This window comes from Pleurodeles waltl, chromosome 10 (genome assembly GCF_031143425.1).
Source record: "Pleurodeles waltl isolate 20211129_DDA chromosome 10, aPleWal1.hap1.20221129, whole genome shotgun sequence".
Taxonomy (NCBI): domain Eukaryota; kingdom Metazoa; phylum Chordata; class Amphibia; order Caudata; family Salamandridae; genus Pleurodeles; species Pleurodeles waltl.
The window spans coordinates 1,076,268,879-1,076,293,452 of record NC_090449.1 but is presented as its reverse complement, the minus strand read 5'-3'; the positions used below and the strand labels follow the sequence as shown (position 1 = coordinate 1,076,293,452).

The following is a 24,574-nucleotide window of genomic DNA, read 5'->3' as shown; positions in this document are numbered from 1 at the left end:
CAACATGGTTAAGGAGTTTTGCCTCTCCTGCCCCACCTGTCAAGCCAGTGGTAAGACAGGTGGGCATCCAAAGGCCCCCCTCATTCCACTTCCAGTGGTGGGGGTGCCCTTTGAAAGAGTGGGTGTGGACATAGTTGGTCCACTAGAACCTCCCACAGCCTCAGGAAATATGTATATCCTGGTAGTAGTGGATCATGCTACCAGGTATCCTGAAGCTATTCCCCTTAGGTCGACTACTGCCCCTGCAGTAGCCAAGGCCCTCATTGGTATCTTTACCAGAGTGGGTTTCCCTAAGGAGGTGGTGTCTGACAGAGGTACCAACTTCATGTCAGCATACCTAAAGCACATGTGGAATGAGTGTGGAGTGACTTATAAATTCACTACACCATACCATCCACAAACTAATGGCTTGGTTGAGAGATTCAACAAGACATTAAAAGGCATGATCATGGGGCTCCCAGAAAAACTCAAAAGGAGATGGGATGTCCTCCTGCCATGTCTGCTTTTCGCTTACAGGGAGGTACCACAGAAGGGAGTAGGATTCTCACCCTTTGAACTTCTGTTTGGTCATCCTGTAAGGGGACCACTTGCCCTTGTTAAAGAAGGCTGGGAGAGACCTCTCCATGAGCCTAAACAGGACATAGTGGACTATGTACTTGGCCTTCGCTCTAGAATGGCAGAGTACATGGAAAAGGCAACCAAAAACCTTGAGGCCAGCCAACAACTCCAGAAGTTTTGGTATGACCAAAAGGCTGCACTGGTTGAGTTCCAACCAGGGCAGAAAGTCTGGGTTCTGGAGCCTGTGGCTCCCAGGGCACTCCAGGACAAATGGAGTGGCCCTTACCCAGTGCTAGAGAGGAAGAGTCAGGTCACCTACCTGGTGGACCTGGGCACAAGCAGGAGCCCCAAGAGGGTGATCCATGTGAACCGCCTTAAGCTCTTCCATGACAGGGCTGATGTGAATCTGTTAATGGTAACAGATGAGGATCAGGAGGCAGAGAGTGAACCTCTCCCTGATCTTCTGTCATCAGACCCAAAAGATGGCACAGTAGATGGAGTGATCTACTCAGACACCCTCTCTGGCCAACAGCAGGCTGATTGTAGGAGAGTCCTACAACAGTTTCCTGAGCTTTTCTCCCTAACCCCTGGTCAGACACACCTGTGTACCCATGATGTGGACACAGGAGACAGCATGCCTGTCAAGAACAAAATCTTCAGACAGTCTGACCATGTTAAGGAAAGCATCAAGGTGGAAGTCCACAAGATGCTGGAATTGGGAGTAATTGAGCGCTCTGACAGCCCCTGGGCTAGCCCAGTGGTCTTAGTCCCCAAACCTCACACCAAAGATGGAAAGAAAGAGATGAGGTTTTGTGTGGACTACAGAGGGCTCAATTCTGTCACCAAGACAGATGCCCATCCAATTCCAAGAGCTGATGAGCTCATTGATAAATTAGGTGCTGCCAAATTTCTAAGTACCTTTGACTTGACAGCAGGGTACTGGCAAATAAAAATGGCACCTGGAGCAAAAGAAAAGACAGCATTCTCCACACCTGATGGGCATTATCAGTTTACTGTTATGCCCTTTGGTTTAAAGAATGCCCCTGCCACCTTCCAAAGGTTGGTGAATCAAGTCCTTTCTGGCTTGGAGTCCTTTAGCACAGCTTATCTTGATGATATTGCTGTCTTTAGCTCCACCTGGCAGGATCACCTGGTCCACCTGAGGAAGGTTTTGAAGGCTCTGCAATCTGCAGGCCTCTCTATCAAGGCATCCAAATGCCAGATAGGGCAGGGAACTGTGGTTTACTTGGGACACCTTGTAGGTGGAGGCCAAGTTCAGCCACTCCAACCCAAGATCCAGACTATTCTGGACTGGGTAGCTCCAAAAACCCAGACTCAAGTCAGGGCATTCCTTGGCTTGACTGGGTATTACAGGAGGTTTGTGAAGGGATATGGATCCATTGTGACAGCCCTCACTGAACTCACCTCCAAGAAAATGCCCAAGAAAGTAAACTGGACTGTGGAATGCCAACAGGCCTTTGACACCCTGAAACAGGCAATGTGCTCAGCACCAGTTCTCAAAGCTCCAGATTATTCTAAGCAGTTCATTGTGCAGACTGATGCCTCTGAACATGGGATAGGGGCAGTTTTGTCCCAAACAAATGATGATGGCCTTGACCAGCCTGTTGCTTTCATTAGCAGGAGGTTACTCCCCAGGGAGCAGCGTTGGAGTGCCATTGAGAGGGAGGCCTTTGCTGTGGTTTGGTCCCTGAAGAAGCTGAGACCATACCTCTTTGGGACTCACTTCCTAGTTCAAACCGACCACAGACCTCTCAAATGGCTGATGCAAATGAAAGGTGAAAATCCTAAACTGTTAAGGTGGTCCATCTCCCTACAGGGAATGGACTTTATAGTGGAACACAGACCTGGGACTGCCCATGCCAATGCAGATGGCCTTTCCAGGTTCTTCCACTTAGAAAATGAAGACTCTCTTGGGAAAGGTTAGTCTCATCCTCTTTCGTTTGGGGGGGGGTTGTGTAAGGAAATGCCTCCTTGGCATGGTTGCCCCCTGACTTTTTGCCTTTGCTGATGCTATGTTTACAATTGAAAGTGTGCTGAGGCCTGCTAACCAGGCCCCAGCACCAGTGTTCTTTCCCTAACCTGTACTTTTGTATCCACAATTGGCAGACCCTGGCATCCAGATAAGTCCCTTGTAACTGGTACTTCTAGTACCAAGGGCCCTGATGCCAAGGAAGGTCTCTAAGGGATGCAGCATGTCTTATGCCACCCTGGAGACCTCTCACTCAGCACAGACACACTGCTTGCCAGCTTGTGTGTGCTAGTGAGGACAAAACGAGTAAGTCGACATGGCACTCCCCTCAGGGTGCCATGCCAGCCTCTCACTGCCTATGCAGTATAGGTAAGACACCCCTCTAGCAGGCCTTACAGCCCTAAGGCAGGGTGCACTATACCATAGGTGAGGGTACCAGTGCATGAGCATGGTACCCCTACAGTGTCTAAGCAAAACCTTAGACATTGTAAGTGCAGGGTAGCCATAAGAGTATATGGTCTGGGAGTTTGTCAAACACGAACTCCACAGCACCATAATGGCTACACTGAAAACTGGGAAGTTTGGTATCAAACTTCTCAGCACAATAAATGCACACTGATGCCAGTGTACATTTTATTGTAAAATACACCACAGAGGGCACCTTAGAGGTGCCCCCTGAAACTTAACCGACTATCTGTGTAGGCTGACTAGTTCTAGCAGCCTGCCACAAACCGAGACATGTTGCTGGCCCCATGGGGAGAGTGCCTTTGTCACTCTGAGGCCAGTAACAAAGCCTGCACTGGGTGGAGATGCTAACACCTCTCCCAGGCAGGAATTGTCACACCTGGCGGTGAGCCTCAAAGGCTCACCTCCTTTGTGCCAACCCAGCAGGACACTCCAGCTAGTGGAGTTGCCCGCCCCCTCCGGCCAGGCCCCACTTTTGGCGGCAAGGCCGGAGAAAATAATGAGAATAACAAGGAGGAGTCACTGGCCAGTCAGGACAGCCCCTAAGGTGTCCTGAGCTGAAGTGACTCTAACTTTTAGAAATCCTCCATCTTGCAGATGGAGGATTCCCCCAATAGGGTTAGGATTGTGACCCCCTCCCCTTGGGAGGAGGCACAAAGAGGGTGTACCCACCCTCAGGGCTAGTAGCCATTGGCTACTAACCCCCCAGACCTAAACACGCCCTTAAATTTAGTATTTAAGGGCTACCCTGAACCCTAGAAAATTAGCTTCCTGCAACAAGAAGAAGGACTGCCCAGCTGAAAACCCCTGCAGCGGAAGACCAGAAGACGACAACTGCCTTGGCTCCAGAAACTCACCGGCCTGTCTCCTGCCTTCCAAAGATCCTGCTCCAGCGACGCCTTCCGAAGGGACCAGCGACCTCGACATCCACTGAGGACTGCCCCTGCTTCGAAAAGACAAGAAACTCCCGAGGACAGCGGACCTGCTCCAAGAAAAGCTGCAACTTTGTTTCCAGCAACTTTAAAGAACCCTGCAAGCTCCCCGCAAGAAGCGTGAGACTTGCAACACTGCACCCGGCGACCTCGACTCGGCTGGTGGCGATCCGACACCTCAGGAGGGACCCCAGGACTACTCTGATTCTGTGAGTACCAAAACCTGTCCCCCCTGAGCCCCCACAGCGCCGCCTGCAGAGGGAATCCCGAGGCTTCCCCTGACCGCGACTCTTTGAACCTAAAGTCCCGACGCCTGGGAGAGACCCTGCACCCGCAGCCCCCAGGACCTGAAGGACCGGACTTTCACTGGAGAAGTGACCCCCAGGAGCCCCTCTCCCTTGCCCAAGTGGAGGTTTCCCCGAGGAACCCCCCCCTTGCCTGCCTGCAGCGCTGAAGCGATCCCGAGATCTCTCATAGACTAACATTGCGAACCCGACGCTTGTTTCTACACTGCACCCGGCCGCCCCCGCGCCGCTGAGGGTGAAATTTCTGTGTGGACCTGTGTCCCCCCCGGTGCCCTACAAAACCCCCCTGGTCTGCCCTCCGAAGACGCGGGTACTTACCTGCAAGCAGACCGGAACCGGGGCACCCCCTTCTCTCCATTCTAGCCTATGTGTTTTGGGCACCACTTGGAACTCTGCACCTGACCGGCCCTGAGCTGCTGGTGTGGTGACTTTGGGGTTGCTCTGAACCCCCAACGGTGGGCTACCTTGGACCAAGAACTGAACCCTGTAAGTGTCCTACTTACCTGGTAAAACTAACAAAAACTTACCTCCCCCAGGAACTGTGAAAATTGCACTAAGTGTCCACTTTTAAAACAGCTATTTGTCAATAACTTGAAAAGTATACATGCAATTTTGATGATTTGAAGTTCCTAAAAGTACTTACCTGCAATACCTTTCGAATGAGCTATTACATGTAGAATTTGAACCTGTGGTTCTTAAAATAAACTAAGAAAAGATATTTTTCTATATAAAAACCTATTGGCTGGATTTGTCTCTGAGTGTGTGTACCTCATTTATTGTCTATGTGTATGTACAACAAATGCTTAACACTACTCCTTGGATAAGCCTACTGCTCGACCACACTACCACAAAATAGAGCATTAGTATTATCTATTTTTACCACTATTTTGCCTCTAAGGGGAACCCTTGGACTCTGTGCATGCTATTCCTTACTTTGAAATAGCACATGCAGAGCCAACTTCCTACACACAGTATCCCAGGGGGTGGATGCACAGTAGCACTAAGAGTGGATGCACAGTATCCCAGGGAGTGAGCGGATGCACAGTATCCCAGGGGGTGGATGGATGTACAGTATCCCAGGGGGTGGATGGATGTACAGTATCCCAGGGGGTGGATGGATGCACAGTATCCCAGGGGGTGGATGGATGCACAGTATCTCAGGGGGTGGATGGATGCACAGTATCCCAGGGGGTGGATGCACAGTATCCCTGGGGTGAGTGAATGCACAGTATCCCAGGGGGTGGATGCACAGTATCCCAGGGGGCAGATGCACAGTAGCACTAAGAGTGGATGCACAGTATCTCAGGGAGTGAGCGGATGCACAGTATCCCAGGGGGTGGATGTACAGTATCCCAGGGGGTGAGTGGATGCACAGTATCCCATGGGGTGAGTGGATGCACAGTATCCCAGGGGGTGAGTGGATGCACAGTATCCCAGGGGGTGGATGGATGCACAGTATCCCAGGGGGTGGGTGGATGCACAGTATCCCAGGGGGAGGATGGATACACAGTATCCCTGGGGGAGGATGGATGCACAGTATCCCTGGGGTGCGTGAATGCACAGTATCCCAGGGGGTGGATGCACAGTATCCCAGGGGGTAGATGCATAGTAGCACTAAGAGTGGATGCACAGTATCCCAGGGAGTGAGCGGATGCACAGTATCCCAGGGGGTGGATGCACAGTATCCCAGGGGGTGGATGAATGCACAGTATCCCAGGGGGTGGATGGATGCACAGTATCCCAGGGGGTGGATGGATGCACAGTATCCCAGGGGGTGGATGCACAGTATCCCTGGGGTGAGTGAATGCACAGTATCCCAGGGGGTGGATGCACAGCATCCCGGGGGTAGATGCACAGTAGCACTAAGAGTGGATGCACAGTATCCCAGGGAGTGAGCGGATGCACAGTATCCAAGGGGGTGGCTGCACAATATCCCAGGGGGTGGATGGATGCACAGTATCCCAGGGGGTGGATGGATGCACAGTATCCCGGGGGTGGATGGATGCACAGTATCCCAGGGGGTGGATGCACAGTATCCCTGGGGAGAGTGAATGCACAGTATCCCAAGAGGTGAGTGGATGCACAGTATCCCAGGGGGTGGATGGATGCACTGTATATCAGGGGGTGGATGAACAGTATCCCAGGGGGTGGATGGATGCACAGTATCCCAGGGGGTGGATGCACAGTATCCCGGGGGTGAGTGGATGCACAGTATCCCAGGGGTGAGTGGATGCACAGTATCCCACGGAGTGAGCGGATGCACAGTATCCCCGGGGGTGAGTGGATGCACAGTATCCCCGGGGGTGAGTGGATGCACAGTATTCCCGGGGATGAGTGGATGCACAGTATCCCAGGGATGAGTGGATGCACAGTATCCCAGGGATGAGTGGATGCACAGTATCCCAGGGGGTGAGTGGATGCACAGTATATGATTGGTGCCCAGTATATGAGTGGATGCACAGTATCCCAGGGATGAGTGGATGCACAGTATCCCAGGGATGAGTGGATGCACAGTATCCCAGGGGGTGAGTGGATGCACAGTATCCTAGGGGGTGAGTGCATGCACAGAATTCCAGGGGGTGGATGCACAGTATCCCAGGGGGTGGATGCACAGAATCCCAGGGGGTGGATGCACAGAATCCCAGGGGGTGGATGCACAGTATCCCAGGGGGTGGATGCACAGTATCCCAGGGGGTGGATGCACAGTATCCCAGGGGTGAGCGGATGCACAGTATATCAGGGGGTGGATGGACAGTATATCAGGGGGTGGATGCACAGTATCCCAGGGGTGAGTGGATGCACAGAAGCCCAGGGGGTGAGTGGGTGCACAGTATTCCAGGGAGTGAGTGGATGCACAGTATCCCAGGGGTGAGTGGATGCACAGTATCCCAGGGGGAGGATGGATGCACAGTATCCCTGGGGTGAGTGAATGCACAGTATCCCAGGGGGTGGATGCACAGTAGCACTAAGAGTGGATGCACAGTATCCCAGGGAGTGAGCGGATGCACAGTATCCCAGGGGGTGGATGGATGTACAGTATCCCAGGGGGTGGATGGATGTACAGTATCCCAGGGGGTGGATGGATGCACAGTATCTCAGGGGGTGGATGGATGCACAGTATCCCAGGGGGTGGATGCACAGTATCCCTGGGGTGAGTGAATGCACAGTATCCCAGGGGGTGGATGCACAGTATCCCAGGGGGTAGATGTACAGTAGCACTAAGAGTGGATGCACAGTATCTCAGGGAGTGAGCGGATGCACAGTATCCCAGGGGGTGGATGCACAGTATCCCAGGGGGTGAGTGGATGCACAGTATCCCAGGGGGTGAGTGGATGCACAGTATCCAAGGGGGTGAGTGGATGCACAGTATCCCAGGGGGTGGATGGATGCACAGTATCCCAGGGGGTGGATGGATGCACAGTATCCCAGGGGGTGGATGGATGCACAGTATCCCAGGGGTGAGTGAATGCACAGTATCCCAGGGGGTGAGTGGATGCACAGTATCCCAGGGGGTGGATGGATGCACAGTATATCAGGGGGTTGATGCACAGTATCCCAGGGGGTGGATGGATGCACAGTATCCCAGGGGGTGGATGCACAGTATCCCGGGGGTGAGTGGATGCACAGTATCCCAGGGGTGAGTGGATGCACAGTATCCCACGGAGTGAGCGGATGCTCAGTATCCCAGGGGGTGAGTGGATGCACAGTATCCCAGGGGGTGAGCGGATGCACAGTATCCCTGGGGTGTGTGGATGCACAGTATCCCTGGGGTGTGTGGATGCACAGTATCCCTGGGGGTGGATGGATGCACAGTATCCCAGGCAGTGAGCGGATGCACAGTATCCCTGGGGGTGGATGGATGCACAGTATCCCTGGGGTGTGTGGATGCACAGTATCCCAGGGGGTGGATGCACAGTATCCCCGGGGGTGAGCGGATGCACAGTATATCAGGGGGTTGATGCACAGTATCCCAGGGGGTGGATGGATGCACAGTATCCCAGGGGGTGGATGCACAGTATCCCAGGGGGTGGATGCACAGTACCCCAGGGGGTGGATGCACAGTACCCCAGGGGTGAGTGGATGCACAGAAGCCCAGGGAGTGAGTGGGTGCACAGTATCCCAGGGAGTGAGTGGATGCACAGTATCCCAGGGGGTGAGCGGATGCACAGTATCCCAGGGGGTGAGCGGATGCACAGTATCCCAGGGATGAGTGGATGCACAGTATCCCAGGGGTGAGTGGATGCACAGTATCCCACGGAGTGAGCGGATGCACAGTATCCCAGGGGGTGAGTGGATGCACAGTATCCCTGGGGTGTGTGGATGCACAGTATCCCTGGGGGTGGATGGATGCACAGTATCCCAGGCAGTGAGCGGATGCACAGTATCCCTGGGGGTGGATGGATGCACAGTATCCCTGGGGTGTGTGGATGCACAGTATCCCAGGGGGTGGATGCACAGTATCCCCGGGGGTGAGCGGATGCACAGTATATCAGGGGGTTGATGCACAGTATCCCAGGGGGTGGATGGATGCACAGTATATCAGGGGGTGGATGCACAGTATCCCAGGGGTGAGTGGATGCACAGAAGCCCAGGGGGTGAGTAGATGCACAGTATCCCAGGGGGTGAGTGAATGCACAGTATCCCAGGGGGTGAGTAAATGCACAGTATCCCGGGGGGTGGATGCACAGTATCCCAGGGGTGAGTGGATGCACAGAAGCCCAGGGAGTGAGTGGGTGCACAGTATTCCAGGGAGTGAGTGGATGCACAGTATCCCAGGGAGTGAGCGGATGCACAGTATCCCAGGGGGTGAGCGGATGCACAGTATCCCAGGGGGTGAGTGGATGCACAGTATCCCAGGGGGTGAGTGGGTGCACAGTATCCCAGGGAGTGAGTGGATGCACAGTATCCCAGGGAGTGAGTGGATGCACAGTATCCCAGGGGGTGAGCGGATGCACAGTATCCCAGGGGGTAGATGCACAGTAGCGCTGGGGGTGGATGCACAGTAGCGCTGGGGGTGGATGCACAGTATCCCTGGGGGTGAATGGATGCAGAGTATCCCAGGGGGTGAGTGGATGCACAGTATCCCAGGGGTGAATGGATGCACAGTATCCCAGGGGTGAATGGATGCACAGTATCCCAGGGGGTGAGTGGATGCACAGTATCCCAGGGGGTGAGTGGATGCACAGTATCCCTGGGGGTGGATGGATGCACAGTATTCCTGGGGTGTGTGGATGCACAGTATCCCAACGGGTGGATGCACAGTATCCCCGGGGGTGAGCGGATGCACAGTATATCAGGGGGTTGATGCACAGTATCCCAGGGGGTGGATGGATGCACAGTATATCAGGGGGTGGATGCACAGTATCCCAGGGGTGAGTGGATGCACAGAAACCCAGGGGGTGAGTAGATGCACAGTATCCCAGGGGGTGAGTGAATGCACAGTATCCCAGGGGGTGGATGCACAGTATCCCAGGGGTGAGTGGATGCACAGAAGCCCAGGGAGTGAGTGGGTGCACAGTATTCCAGGGAGTGAGTGGATGCACAGTATCCCAGGGAGTGAGTGGATGCACAGTATCCCAGGGGGTGAGCGGATGCACAGTATCCCAGGGGGTGAGTGGATGCACAGTATCCCAGGGGGTGAGTGGATGCACAGTATCCCCCGGGGTGAGTGGATGCACAGTATCCCAGGGGGTGAGCGGATGCACAGTATCCCAGGGGGTGAGTGGGTGCACAGTATCCCAGGGAGTGAGTGGATGCACAGTATCCCAGGGAGTGAGTGGATGCACAGTATCCCAGGGGGTGAGCGGATGCACAGTATCCCGGGGGTAGATGCACAGTATCCCTGGGGGTGAGTGGATGCACAGTATATCAGGGGGTGGATGCACAGTATCCCAGGGGTGAGTGGATGCACAGAAGCCCAGGGGGTGAGTAGATGCACAGTATCCCAGGGGGTGAGTGAATGCACAGTATCCCAGGGGGTGAGTAAATGCACAGTATCCCGGGGGGTGGATGCACAGTATCCCAGGGGTGAGTGGATGCACAGAAGCCCAGGGAGTGAGTGGGTGCACAGTATTCCAGGGAGTGAGTGGATGCACAGTATCCCGGGGGTAGATGCACAGTATCCCAGGGGGTGGATGGATGCACAGTATATCAGGGGGTGGATGGATGCACAGTATATCAGGGGGTGGATGCACAGTATCCCAGGGGTGAGTGGATGTACAGAAGCCCAGGGGGTGAGTAGATGCACAGTATCCCAGGGGGTGAGTAGATGCACAGTATCCCAGGGGGTGAGTGAATGCACAGTATCCCAGGGGGTGAGTAAATGCACAGTATCCCGGGGGGTGGATGCACAGTATCCCAGGGGTGAGTGGATGCACAGAAGCCCAGGGAGTGAGTGGGTGCACAGTATTCCAGGGAGTGAGCGGATGCACAGTATCCCAGGGAGTGAGCGGATGCACAGTATCCCAGGGGGTGAGCGGATGCACAGTATCCCAGGGGGTGAGTGGATGCACAGTATCCCAGGGGGTGAGTGGGTGCACAGTATCCCAGGGAGTGAGTGGATGCACAGTATCCCAGGGAGTGAGTGGATGCACAGTATCCCAGGGAGTGAGTGGATGCACAGTATCCCAGGGGGTGAGCGGATGCACAGTATCCCAGGGGGTAGATGCACAGTAGCGCTGGGGGTGGATGCACAGTATACCTGGGGGTGAATGGATGCAGAGTATCCCAAAGGGTGAGTGGATGCACAGTATCCCAGGGGTGAATGGATGCACAGTATCCCAGGGGTGAATGGATGCACAGTATCCCAGGGGTGAATGGATGCACAGTATCCCAGGGAGTGAGTGGATGCACAGTATCCCAGGGAGTGAGTGGATGCACAGTATCCCAGGGAGTGAGTGGATGCACAGTATCCCAGGGGGTGAGCGGATGCACAGTATCCCAGGGGTAGATGCACAGTAGCGCTGGGGGTGGATGCACAGTATCCCTGGGGGTGAATGGATGCAGAGTATCCCAGGGGGTGAGTGGATGCACAGTATCCCAGGGGTGAATGGATGCACAGTATCCCAGGGGTGAATGGATGCACAGTATCCCAGGGGGTGAGTGGATGCACAGTATCCCTGGGGGTGGATGGATGCACAGTATTCCTGGGGTGTGTGGATGCACAGTATCCCAGGGGGTGGATGCACAGTATCCCCGGGGGTGAGCGGATGCACAGTATATCAGGGGGTTGATGCACAGTATCCCAGGGGGTGGATGGATGCACAGTATATCAGGGGGTGGATGCACAGTATCCCAGGGGTGAGTGGATGCACAGAAGCCCAGGGGGTGAGTAGATGCACAGTATCCCAGGGGGTGAGTAGATGCACAGTATCCCAGGGGGTGGATGCACAGTATCCCAGGGGTGAGTGGATGCACAGAAGCCCAGGGAGTGAGTGGGTGCACAGTATTCCAGGGAGTGAGTGGATGCACAGTATCACAGTATTCCAGGGAGTGAGTGGATGCACAGTATCCCAGGGGGTGAGCGGATGCACAGTATCCCAGGGGGTGAGTGGATGCACAGTATCCCCCGGGGTGAGTGGATGCACAGTATCCCAGGGGGTGAGCGGATGCACAGTATCCCAGGGGGTGAGTGGGTGCACAGTATCCCAGGGAGTGAGTGGATGCACAGTATCCCAGGGAGTGAGTGGATGCACAGTATCCCAGGGGGTGAGCGGATGCACAGTATCCCGGGGGGTAGATGCACAGTATCCCTGGGGGTGAGTGGATGCACAGTATCCCAGGGGGTGAGTGGGTGCTGTAGGAGGCTGGACTGGCTTGTAGTGAGTACCAAGGGGTACTTGCACCTTGCACCAGGCCCAGTTATCCCTTATTAGTGTATAGGGTGTCTAGCAGTTTAGGCTGATAGATAATGGTAGCTTAGCAGAGCAGCTTAGGCTGAACTAGGAGACGTGTGAAGCTACTACAGTACCACTTAGTGTCATATGCACAATATCATAAGAAAACACAATACACAGTTATACTAAAAATAAAGGTACTTTATTTTTATGACAATATGCCAAAGTATCTTAGAGTGTACCCTCAGTGAGAGGATAGGAAATATACACAAGATATATATACACAATAGCAAAAATATGCAGTATAGTCTTAGAAAACAGTGCAATCAATGTATAGTTACAATAGGATGCAATGGGGAAACATAGGGATAGGGGCAACACAAACCATATACTCCAAAAGTGGAATGCAAACCACGAATGGACCCCAAACCTATGTGACCTTGTAGAGGGTCGCTGGGACTATTAGAAAATAGTGAGAGTTAGAAAAATAACCCTCCCCAAGACCCTAAAAAGTGAGTGCAAAGTGCACTAAAGTTCCCCTAAGGACAAAGAAGTCGTGTTAGAGGAATAATGCAGGAAAGACACAAACCAGCAATGCAACAACTGTGGATTTCCAATCTAGGGTACCTGTGGAACAAGGGGACCAAGTCCAAAAGTCACAAGCAAGTCGGAGATGGGCAAATGCCCAGGAAATGCCAGCTGCGGGTGCAAAGAAGCTTCTACTGGACAGAAGAAGCTGAGGTTTCTGCAGGAACGAAAAGGGCTAGAGACTTCCCCTTTGGTGGACGGATCCCTCTCGCCATTGGAGAGTCGTGCAGAAGTGTTTTCCCGCCGAAAGAATGCCAACAAGCCTTGCAAGCTGCAAATCGTGCGGTTAGCGTTTTTGGACGCTGCTGAGGCCCAGGAGGGACCAGGAGGTCGCAAATTGGACCAGCAGAGAGAGGGGACGTCGAGCAAGACAAGGAGCCCTCTCTGAAGCAGGTAGCACCCGGAGAAGTGCCAGAAACAGGCACTACGAGGATGCGTGAAACGGTGCTCGCCGAAGTTGCACAAAGGAGTCCCACGTCGCCGGAGACCAACTTAGAAAGTCGTGCAATGCAGGTTAGAGTGCCATGGACCCAGGCTTGGCTGTGCACAAAGGATTTCCGCCGGAAGTGCACAGGGGCCGGAGTAGCTGCAAAAGTCGCGGTTCCCAGCAATGCAGCCCAGCGAGGTGAGGCAAGGACTTACCTCCACCAAACTTGGACTGAAGAGTCACTGGACTGTGCGGGTCACTTGGACAGAGTCGCTGGATTCGAGGGACCTCGCTCGTCGTGCTGAGAGGAGACCCAAGGGACCGGTAATGCAGCTTTTTGGTGCCTGCGGTTGCAGGGGGAAGATTCCGTCGACCCACGGGAGATTTCTTCTGAGCTTCTGGTGCAGAGAGGAGGCAGACTACCCCCACAGCATGCACAAGCAGGAAAACAGTCGAGAAGGCGGCAGGATCAGCGTTACAGAGTTGCAGTAGTCGTCTTTGCTACTATGTTGCAGGTTTGCAGGCTTCCAGCGCGGTCAGCAGTCGATTCCTTATCAGAAGGTGAAGAGAGAGATGCAGAGGAACTCGGCTGAGCTCATGCATTCGTTATCTAAAGTTTCCCCAGAGACAGAGACCCTAAATAGCCAGAAAAGAGGGTTTGGCTACTTAGGAGAGAGGATAGGCTACTAACACCTGAAGGAGCCTATCAGAAGGAGTCTCTGACGTCACCTGGTGGCACTGGCCACTCAGAGCAGTCTAGTGTGCCAGCAGCACCTCTGTTTCCAAGATGGCAGAGGTCTGGAGCACACTGGAGGAGCTCTGGACACCTCCCAGGGGAGGTGCAGGTCAGGGGAGTGGTCACTCCCCTTTCCTTTGTCCAGTTTCGCGCCAGAGCAGGGCTAAGGGGTCCCCTGAACCGGTGTAGACTGGCTTATGCAGAATTGGGCACCTCTGTGCCCAACAAAGCATTTCCAGAGGCTGGGGGAGGCTACTCCTCACCTGCCTTCACACCATTTTCCAAAGGGAGAGGGTGTCACACCCTCTCTCAGAGGAAGTTCTTTGTTCTGCCATCCTGGGCCAGGCCTGGCTGGACCCCAGGAGGGCAGATGCCTGTCTGAGGGGTTGGCAGCAGCAGCAGCTGCAGTGAAACCCCAGGAAGGGCAGTTTGGCAGTACCAGGGTCTGTGCTACAGACCACTGGGATCATGGGATTGTGCCAACTATGCCAGGATGGCATAGAGGGGGCAATTCCATGATCATAGACATGTTACATGGCCATATTCGGAGTTACCATTGTGAAGCTACATATAGGTAGTGACCTATATGTAGTGCACGCGTGTAATGGTGTCCCCGCACTCACAAAGTTCAGGGAATTGGCTCTGAACAATGTGGGGGCACCTTGGCTAGTGCCAGGGTGCCCTCACACTAAGTAACTTTGCACCTAACCTTTACCAGGTAAAGGTTAGACATATAGGTGACTTATAAGTTACTTAAGTGCAGTGTAAAATGGCTGTGAAATAACGTGGACGTTATTTCACTCAGGCTGCAGTGGCAGGCCTGTGTAAGAATTGTCAGAGCTCCCTATGGGTGGCAAAAGAAATGCTGCAGCCCATAGGGATCTCCTGGAACCCCAATACCCTGGGTACCTCAGTACCATATACTAGGGAATTATAAGGGTGTTCCAGTAAGCCAATGTAAATTGGTAAAAATGGTCACTAGCCTGTTAGTGACAATTTGGAAAGAAATGAGAGAGCATAACCACTGAGGTTCTGATTAGCAGAGCCTCAGTGAGACAGTTAGTCATTACACAGGTAACACATTCAGGCACACTTATGAGCACTGGGGCCCTGGGTTACCAGGGTCCCAGTGACACATACAACTAAAACAACATATATACAGTGAAAAATGGGGGTAACATGCCAGGCAAGATGGTACTTTCCTACAGGTGCACAGTATCCCAGGGAGTGAGTGGATGCACAGTATCCCAGGGGTGAATGGATGCACAGTATCCCAGGGGGTGAGTGGATGCACAGTATCCCTGGGGGTGAGTGGATGCACAGTATTCCTGGGGTGTGTGGATGCACAGTATCCCAGGGGGTGGATGCACAGTATCCCCGGGGGTGAGCGGATGCACAGTATATCAGGGGGTTGAGCGGATGCACAGTATCCCCAGTGGGTGAGCGGATGCACAGTATCCCGGGGGGTGAGCGGATGCACAGTATCCCGGGGGGTAGATGCACAGTATCCCAGGGGGTGAGCGGATGCACAGTATCCCAGGGGGTGAGTGGGTGCACAGTATCCCAGGGAGTGAGTGGGTGCACAGTATCCCAGGGAGTGAGTGGATGCACAGTATCCCAGGGGGTGAGCGGATGCACAGTATCCCAGGGGGTGAGCGGATGCACAGTATGCCAGGGGGTGAGTGGATGCACAGTATCCCAGGGGGTGAGTGGATGCACAGTATCCCACGGAGTGAGCGGATGCACAGTATATCAGGCAGTGAGCGGATGCACAGTATCCCAGGGGTAAGTGAATGCACAGTATCCCAGGGGGTGAGTGGATGCACAGTATCCCAGGGGGTGGATGAACAGTATGCCAGGGGGTGAGCGGATGCACAGGAGCCCCGGATTGGATGCACAGTATATCAGGCAGTGAGCGGATGCACAGTATCCCTTGGGTAAGTGAATGCACAGTATCCCAGGGGGTGGATGCACAGTATCCCAGGGGGTGAGTGGATGCACAGTATCCCAGGGGGTGAGCGGATGCACAGTATCCCAGGGGGTGAGCGGATGCACAGTATCCCAGGGGGTGAGCGGATGCACAGTATCCCAGGGGGTGAGCGGATGCACAGTATCCCAGGGGGTGAGCGGGTGTACAGTATCCCAGGGAGTGAGCGGGTGCACAGTATCCCAGGGAGTGAGCGGGTGCACAGTATCCCAGGGGGTGAGCGGATGCACAGTATCCCAGGGGGTGAGCGGATGCACAGTATCCCGGGGGGTAGATGCACAGTATCCCTGGGGGTGAGTGGATGCACAGTATCCCAGGGGGTGAGCGGATGCACAGTATCCCAGGGGGTGAGCGGATGCACAGTATCCCAGGGGGTGAGCGGGTGCACAGTATCCCAGGGGGTGAGTGGGTGCACAGTATCCCAGGGAGTGAGTGGATGCACAGTATCCCAGGCAGTGAGCGTATGCACAGTATCCCCCGGGGTGAGTGGATGCACAGTATCCCGGGGGGTGAGCGGATGCACAGTATCCCGGGGGGTAGATGCACAGTATCCCAGGGGGTGAGCGGATGCACAGTATCCCAGGGGGTGAGCGGATGCACAGTATCCCAGGGAGTGAGTGGGTGCACAGTATCCCAGGGGGTGAGTGGATGTACAGTATCCCAGGGGGTGAGTGGGTGCACAGTATCCCAGGGAGTGAGTGGGTGCACAGTATCCCAGGGAGTGAGCGGATGTACAGTATCCCAGGGGGTGAGCGGATGCACAGTATCCCAGGGGGTGAGCGGATGCACAGTATCCCAGGGGGTGAGCGGATGCACAGTATCCCAGGGGGTGAGCGGATGCACAGTATCCCAGGGGGTGAGCGGATGCACAGTATCCCAGGGAGTGAGCGGATGCACAGTATCCCAGGGGGTGAGCGGATGCACAGTATCCCAGGGGGTGAGCGGATGCACAGTATCCCAGGGGGTGAGCGGATGCACAGTATCCCAGGGGGTGAGCGGATGCACAGTATCCCAGGGGGTGAGCGGATGCACAGTATCCCAGGGGGTGAGCGGATGCACAGTATCCCAGGGGGTGAGCGGATGCACAGTATCCCAGGGGGTGAGCGGATGCACAGTATCCCAGGGGGTGAGCGGATGCACAGTATCCCAGGGGGTGAGCGGATGCACAGTATCCCAGGGAGTGAGTGGATGCACAGTATCCCAGGGGGTGGATGCACAGTATCCCAGGGGGTGAGTGGATGCACAGTATCCCAGGGGGTGAGCGGATGCACAGTATCCCAGGGGGTGAGCGGATGCACAGTATCCCCAGGGGGTGAGCGGATGCACAGTATCCCAGGGGGTGAGCGGATGCACAGTATCCCAGGGGGTGAGCGGATGCACAGTATCCCAGGGGGTGAGCGGATGCACAGTATCCCAGGGGGTGAGCGGATGCACAGTATCCCAGGGGGTGAGCGGATGCACAGTATCCCAGGGGGTGAGCGGATGCACAGTATCCCAGGGGGTGAGCGGATGCACAGTATCCCAGGGGGTGAGCGGATGCACAGTATCCCAGGGGGTGAGCGGATGCACAGTATCCCAGTGGGTGAGCGGATGCACAGTATCCCAGGGGGTGAGCGGATGCACAGTATCCCCAGTGGGTGAGCGGATGCACAGTATCCCCAGGGGGTGAGCGGATGCACAGTATCCCAGGGGGTGAGCGGATGCACAGTATCCCAGGGGGTGAGCGGATGCACAGTATCCCCAGTGGGTGAGCGGATGCACAGTATCCCAGGGGGTGGATGCACAGTATCCCAGGGGGTGAGTGGATGCACAGTATCCCAGGGGGTGAGCGGATGCACAGTATCCCAGGGGGTGAGTGGATGCACAGTATCCCAGGGGGTGAGCGGATGCACAGTATCCCCAGTGGGTGAGCGGATGCACAGTATCCCCAGGGGGTGAGTGGATGCACAGTATCCCAGGGGGTGGATGCACAGTATCCCAGGGGGTGAGTGGATGCACAGTATCCCAGGGGGTGGATGCACAGTATCCCAGGGGGTGGATGCACAGTATCCCAGGGGGTGAGTGGATGCACAGTATCCCAGGGGGTGAGCGGATGCACAGTATCCCAGGGGGTGAGCGGATGCACAGTATCCCAGGGGGTGAGTGGATGCACAGTATCCCAGGGGGTGAGCGGATGCACAGTATCCCAGGGGGTGAGCGGATGCACAGTATCCCAGGGGGTGAGTGGATGCACAGTATCCCAGGGGGTGAGTGGATGCACAGTATCCCAGGGGGTGGATGCACAGTATCCCAGGCAGTGAGCGTATGCACAGTATCCCTGGGGTAAGTGAATGCACAGTATTCCAGCGAGTGGATACAAAGTAACCCAGAGCATGAGTGGGTAGAAAATATCACTGGTACAAGAAAGAATCAAAGTTGCCCCCTGGTGAAGGGAGGGCTGGGCCGGGGTCCGGCCTCCCCTGTCCCCCCAGTATAAACCCCGCTCACCTCGCGCTGCTGCAGCCGGAAGTCCCGGGCTCGCGGCTACGCCGTCTCCGCTGTGCAGAGTTGGCAGAAGCACCCCGCAAGGGCCGCCATCTTGGATAGGGAAGCAGCGGACCCACCGGCGCCATATTGAAAGGAGGCAGCGCACAGCAGAACTCACTGTAATGGCACGGGGAGATGGACAGTCCCCCTGGGGCACCGGCACCTCATGACTGGGGTACCGTGTTCACAGACCGTACCCCCGGGGCACCGGCATTTTGCCATGGGGTACTAAGTTTACTGATGGTACCCTGGGGGCGCTGATATCTCGTCCCGGGGTGACCAGTGTAAGGCGGCGCTAGCGGGGGGGTTTGTAGTGATGCTAACTTAAAGCCCCCCAGGGCCGGTGGTACTCTGGGAGTCACGCCGTTTGCGTGACAAGCACGAACCCCCCCCCCCCCTCCCAAAAAGAGCTCTCACGGGACTGCATTGTTGGCAGTACGGTAAACACATAAAATAAAGTGTATTCAGGGCGGGTAAGCCGCACACCAGCTGCAGACGCTTGTAGAGAGATCCAGCGTGGATGCACCTTCTCCCCAACCGTCCCTTGCAAAACCAAAACCTCATTGTTTGGACAGCTTCTGCTTGCCTGTCATTAAAAAAATGACTCAAGGCAAAAATATTTTTGTTCTCAAAAAGCACAGGTGCCCGCAGCAGTCCCTGGCACTGAAGGGGATACCTAGTGTGCACGTGCTCCTTGGGAAAGGGCAGCAGGCCACGATCCCTGCTGGAGCCAGTGGCTGCAGAGAGCTGCCAGCTTGCTCCATGATGCATGCTCGAGGGGGCTGCAGAACAATCTGCCTGGCACAGCCAGACACATGCATGACGTGGCTGTAAATCCCCACAAGTGAATAAGTTACATGCAGAATCTTAGTAAAAACAGAAGCTCTTGGCTAACAACACTTGTGTGATTATGTGCCACCTCTTACCTTTGAGAAAGAAAGAGGGAAATAAATAAAAAAAATGAAAGAAGGAAAGAAATAAAAAAAAGAGCAAAAGAAGGAAAGAAACAAAAAGGAAGGAAAGAATGAAATAAAAAGAAAAGCAGGAATAAAAGTAAGAAAACGAAGAAGAAATCAACGAAAGGAAAGAAACAGAAACAAAAGAAGGATTTTTTTTTATTTTTTTTTACGAGTGCTGTAAACTGAAGTCTTCTGGAAAATGTCTGCTCATGAAGTCACTTCTATAACACTGAAGCTTCTGACAATTCAATACAGCACAGTTTCAAATGTATGCAATCTATCATGCGGTGAAACACCAGCAGTCAGATAAATGACGCTCCAAAAGGAACTTACAACTGCATTGTCCAGAAACCGAAACTCATAAAGTGTGGAATGCGGCCTATGCCATGACCTGGCTCACTGGTGTCAAGCATCCTCCCGTCACATCAAACTCTAAACAGAAAGGGAACATCAAAGTAATACATTAGAAACAAAACTATTGACACAGAAGGGCACTAGCTAGTATTTGAGGATACGCTCCTTGTAAAAGAGCAAAATGCAGTCACTCCGAGTGAAGTTATTCAGTGGCTGAAGTAGCCAGACTTCCTGCCCCATGTTCTATGTGTAGGAGGCGGGCTCTCCATATAGGTATGAAAATGATGTGCACTGTGCAGAGAGCCTGAGCAACTCCACTTTGGTATCCAGAGATAAACAGCAGACCACCTAATGCTCTATTTTTGTGGTTGTGTGGGCGAGCAGTTAGGCTAATCCAGGACATGTGCAAAGCATTTTTTGTACCCACATTATCAATAAATGTAGACACACACTCGGAAGAATAACTTAGGACCAACATTTTAAACACCAAGATCACCAATATACTGTAAGTACTTCTTTTCTTATGATTTTTCAAAGTTTATAAAATGTTCTGTTTTTGTGCATACTTACGCACCGTACAATCAATGGGAACCTCTTTAAAAATGCATTTAAAATCAGGCAATGCCATCACAACTGTCACCTTCAGTTTTTAGGACGAGGTTGTCGAGAGGTCCTACGGGCCAGCCAGAGATGTTCCTGGTTTAAGTGTGAGCAGTGACTGAACGTCTTGGAGCTGGCTCACAAAGGAGAATGGGGCCACTTGGAAACACACTGCACAGAGGGACATAGAGGTAAGTCTGCTGAATCCCCTTGGAGGGTGGAGGTTGCAAGGGCTTGGGAACCCCTAGAGCACAGCTGGTCGGTCGGTGCAGGGGCCAGGGAGGCTGAGTGCTGTGAAGCTAGGTCAGCCAGGCGTTGTGCGTCTTGGAGTCCTGGCACTCAGGAGCAAGCAGCTTGGAGGGTAGATTGCAGGTCAGCAGGGCCACTCTGGGGGGTGGTTCTTGGGTGTCCTGAAGTCCCTTTACTGGTGCTTGCTTCTGGGATTTTGGGAGTCCGGAATGGACTTTGCTTCTGGGTGCCAGATGTTGGGGATCCGGTACCCCGGGCAGTGGTACACCACAGCCCTAGAAAGTCAAAGTGCCACCAAACGTAGCACAGTTGTAGGTCTTGGCTCCAGGGACTTTTGTACAGATTTTGGCTGGGTTGCTGTGTGTGGGTCATTGGTCAGCAGCTGGTCAGTAAACTGGGGTTTTGTAGAGCCCTACAGGGTTCCAGGCGACACCTCAGCAGTTTGTTGAGCCCTCTGGTTAGCAGGCAGGGTTTGGTGCCTTTTTCTTTCTGCAGCAGGACTTCAGTTCTTGTGCCTTGGGTCTTCTTTGTGTCATTTGATACTGAGGTCTTGGTCAGGGGATGCCCTCTAAATACAGTATTTAGGGGACTTTAGGGGGAGCACCTGGTAGTGGCCAATGGCCCACCTACCTTAGGGTGGCTACACTCACTAAGTGACCACTTTCTGTGGGAAGGGGACACATCTCTGTCCCTGATTGGCTATTTTTCCTACCATCCAAGATGGAGGAAATTGAAATGGAGTGGTCACCTCGCCTGCCACACCTGAGGGGTGGTGCAGGCTGAGGGTGGCCACTCCTCCTATTCTTTCTAGGTTTCCCATCAGTTTTCCCAAATAAAGTGGGGGTACAACCATTGGGCGGCCATCTGCTGCTAGCAACAGAGGTGGGGGGCTGATTTCAAAGGAAGCAAAGCCTTTGAAGCTGACCGCTGGTGCAGGGTGCCTGCCTGTGGGAGGAGGTGTGACTCCGCCCAGGACAAGCTTTGTGGTCTTGTTCCTGAGACCAAGGGCTCTCACCTCAGGAGTCCAGAATCGTGTCTGGTGGTGGCAGGCTGGTTAGGACCAGTCAGCAACCATGCAGGGCTGTTAGGGTTTGCAGGGGGCACATCTAAGGTACATTCTAGGTACATTTTTATAATAAATCCTGCACTGGCATCAGTGTCAGTTTATTATTATGAGTTGTTTCAGGGTTCAGAGAGGCCATCATGTAGATGGGGAACTCATAATGACCAGTGTCTGGCACATGTATTTTCTGTGGCTCACCTTTACACTTAATATGTCTAAGAACTGGCAAAGACACAGTAGGGGCATACTTGCTCATGCACACACGTGCCCTCACATACATTATAGTGCACCCTGCTTTAGGGCTGCCAGAGGGGTGACTTACTTATAGTGCATGCAGTGTTTGTAGATGGGGCACTCTTGGTGAGTGCCATGTCAAGTTTGCAACTTTGGGGACACATTGTCATGCACTTGCAATGGCAGTCTGCATGGGGCTGGTGTGGGGCCTCGCAGAGTGGCACAATTGGTGCTGCAGCTCTGGGGCCCCTCTCCAGTACAGATGCCCTAGGCAATAAGAGTACCATTTACTAGGGACTTACAAGGGTGGCTGAAGTGCCAGTACATAGTACCGTTTTTGGGAAAAAAATTCTGGCCCTGGGAACCTGTTTATCAGGGGCCCAGAGCACTTAATAGTTCAATACCACATCATTGTTGAAGCAAAAAGTGGGGGCTAACCAAGTCACAAGATGCCCTTTCTCACAGTACTCTGTAGTGGGCGGAAGCAAAATGTGAATGACACATAAACAGACCCTTGGATGAAGAAAACTGGCTTACAACCCCTTTAAATAAGGGTATTGTTCCTATATCTCCTCATCACAACCTCCTACTTACCAGGTCTTTGCTTTTTCTGTAATTGTTTTAGTTGTATTACAAATACATACGTAGTGTTGAAAAGAAAAGTAAAATGGGAGGCTTGTAAAGACAAATAGATAGAGTTGTAAAGATAGGCAGCACCCCAGATAGATAGATAGACAGATAGATAGATAGATAGATAGATAGATAGATAGATAGATAGATAGATAGATAGATAGATAAAGATGGACAGCCGTGCTTTTCGATAGACAGGTAGATAAGCAGGTTGATAGATAAATGCTAGGTAGACAGGCAGATAGAAAAACAGACATGTAGCTCGACAGACAAACAGAAAGACAGGAAATAGACCGATAGACAGACAGGTAATTAGATAGATAGACCACAATGGTTGCATAGATATATAGATAGACAGTACAGGATATTGGAATAAACAGCAGAACTAAAATCACTCATATAAAGTTAAATGCTTATATGAGCATGACATACAAGAGCACTGACCGCAGTCTAGAAAGTGATATAAACAAGAATAACAGACTTACAAACCTAACTGCAGTCTCAATTACAATCCATACAAGCATGGAGTGCAGACGGGCAGTTAGAAATGCACTTCATTGCGTGCACACTAAAAAAAATGACAACTTTATGAAGAGCAGTTTAAAAGTGAAACATTTGGTATGTTGTGAATAGCAGCAGTCATATAAATAGTATGCAGACCATTCCAAGAGTAATTTATAGCAGTGTTGTCCAACCTTTTTATCGCCGCGGACTGGTAAATGTTGGATAATTTTTCCGTAGCCCGCTTGGGAGGGCGCAATGCTCTGCGCCTCGGCCGCCCGCCACAGTGAAATGAAGTTGAAGTTCCTCGGGCGGCCCGGTGCCGATTGATCCACGGACCGGCACCGGTCCGGGGGTTGGGGAACACTGATTTATAGCATCAGCAGGAGACAGGAACTGATAGGGCAGGAATGTGCCCTCCGCTTAATATGGAGAGCTGGTAGAACGCGTGCTTCTACCTCATCAGACTCCAAACACAAAGGTGACACCAAAGTAATGAAGTAAAAATAATCACTGGCACTGAAGAGAACTACATTGTGTGCAGATGTGCTCCTTGTGAAAGAGCACAATGCAGTCACTCAAAGTGCAGTTATAGGGTGGCTGAAGTGGGCTGACCCCCTGCCCCATGCACTATGCTGTAGTGGGAGGAAGCAAAATGTGAATGACACAACAAAAGACCAATGGATAGAGAAAGATGGCCAAAAGCCTCTTTAAATAAGTGTATTGTTCGTATTTTTTTTTACAACAATCAAAGGTCTTCGCTAACTCTATCTCTAAAAGGGTAACATTCTATGTATGTTTGTACTGATAAAGAAAAACAGAGTACGTTTACATAACAGACTTCTAGATTCCATCATCACGCGTCCCCCTGAAACCACAAACTTTCATTATTTTTTTATCAAAAAGGCAATGGAAAAATAACAAATCCATTTAGTAAAATAATTCTCAAGAACAACATGTCCTGAATTAGTCTTGTGAATCCCTTCCTCTTCTAAGTCTACTGGTGACCCCTCTTTACGCACCCATCGTCCTTCATCTGCAGGTTTGTCCACTTCTTCCACCTTCATCTTTGAACCTTCCTCTTCATCATAAAACAACCTCTCCAGCCTTCCCTTGCCCCCTTCTGGTCTTCCTGATGTTGTCACATGTTCCTGGTAATCACCTTTACTTACAGCAGGCCTACTCACGTGCCACACTCGTCCATCGCTCAGCCAAATTAGTACAAATGTTTATCATTTGTAAATGCTCAGAAAACACAGTCTTACCTTTACAAACTCACTTGAGTTGCTCCACGCAAATCAGGTTCTCCTTCTCCTTCACAAATCAGCTTCTCCTCTTTTACACCATGTTTTCTCATAAAATGTTTTGTGAAGCTCCTGAGCTCTCTTGATGTTCCTCTTCTCTACTTCAGTAGACCTCTCCACTTGTCCAGTTTCTGACGCCCAGCTCAGATTATCCTTGGTGTATGCTGCTCTGTCCTACAGTTATCTGCAGGGCGCCCTTGTTAACTCCATTACACCTCTCTCCTTCCCTGTTCCCTTCGGTTCTAATGGAAGCGGAAGCCTGCCTGAGCAGTTGGCTACCCTGTTGACCTCCCACAAGCACTCAATCATATAGTAAAATCCATAAGTCTCG

At 52.9% G+C, this 24,574-nt stretch overlaps 1 protein-coding gene across 1 annotated transcript in view; it reads right to left on the bottom strand.

Moving 5' to 3' along the window:
• TMLHE (trimethyllysine hydroxylase, epsilon) overlaps positions 1 to 18,424 on the bottom strand; it is a 154,278-nt gene extending 135,854 nt beyond the window's left edge. Inside the window, exon 1 of the mRNA XM_069212136.1 lies at positions 18,311 to 18,424. The gene's annotated coding sequence lies outside the window, so the exon portion shown is untranslated. The remainder of the gene's footprint in view (positions 1 to 18,310) is intronic.
• Positions 18,425 to 24,574: the final 6,150 nt, after the last annotated feature.